Genomic DNA, 1268 nt, shown 5'->3' with positions numbered 1-1268 from the left:
TTCTAGTTCCATCCATTTGCCTGCAAAATTTGCGAAGTCCTTGTTTTTAATAGCTGAGTAGTATTCCATTGTGTAAATGTACCACATTTTCTGTATCCATTCTTCTGTTCTGGTTTTTTTCCAGGTTCTGGCTATTATAAATAAGGCTACTATGTGGAGCATGTGTGCTCGTTATACGTTGGAACATCTTTTGGGATATGCCCAGGAGTGGTACAGCTGGGTCCTCAGGTAGAACTATTTCCAATTTTCTGAGGAACCGCCAGATTGCTTCTCAGAATGGTTGTACCAGCTTGCAATCCCACAAGCAATGGAGGAGTGTTCCTCTTTCTCCACATCCTCTCCAACATCTGCTGTCGCCTGACTTTTTGATCTTAGCCATTCTGATTGGTGTAAGGTAGAATCTCGGGTTGTTTTGATTTGCATTTCCCTAAAGACTAAGGATATTGAACATTACTCTTATTAATTGGTTATTTTATTTATTTACATTTCAAATGTCCCCCTGCCTGGTCTTCTCTCCACAAACCCTCCATCCCATCCCCCTCCCTTTTGCTTCTGGGAAGGTGCTCCCCCACCCACTCACCCACTCCTGCCTTACCTGTCTAGCATCCCACTATACTGGAGCATTGAGCCTCCACAGGACCAAGGGCCTCCCCTCCCACTGATGCCAGATAAGGCCATTCTCTGCTACATATTTAGCTGGAGCCCTGGACCCATTCATGTATACACTTTGGTTGGTGGTTTAGACCCTGGGAGTTCACGGGGGGAGGGGGTCTGGTTAGTTGATATTGTTGTTCTTCCTATGAGGTTGCAAACCCCTTCAGCTCCTTCAGTCCTTCCTCTAGTTCTTCCATTGGGGGTCCCTGGGTTTAGTCAGATGGTTGACTATATCCGAATCTGTCTTAGTCAGATGCTGGTGGAGACTCTAGGCAGACACACTAGGCTCTTGTCAGAAAGTGCTCCTTGGCATCAGCAATGTCAGGGTTTGGTATCTACAGATGAGATAGATCCCAAGGTGGAACAGTCTCTGGATGGCCTTTCCTTAAGTCTCTGCTCCATTTTTGTCCCTGATTTTCCTTCAGATGGGAACAATTCTGGGTTAAAATTTTTGAGATGGGTGGGTGGCCCCATCCCTCAGCTGGGAGCCATGCCTATCTACTGGAGGTGGTCTCTTTATTTCTTTAGGTGCTTTTCAGCCATTCAAGATTCCTCAGTTGAAGCCGGGCGTGGTGGCGCACGCCTTTGATCCCAGCACTTGGGAGGCAGAGGCA

Source organism: Mus pahari, chromosome X, assembly GCF_900095145.1.
Source record: "Mus pahari chromosome X, PAHARI_EIJ_v1.1, whole genome shotgun sequence".
In the NCBI taxonomy this organism is placed as follows: domain Eukaryota; kingdom Metazoa; phylum Chordata; class Mammalia; order Rodentia; family Muridae; genus Mus; species Mus pahari.
Note: the sequence above shows the minus strand (reverse complement) of the source record.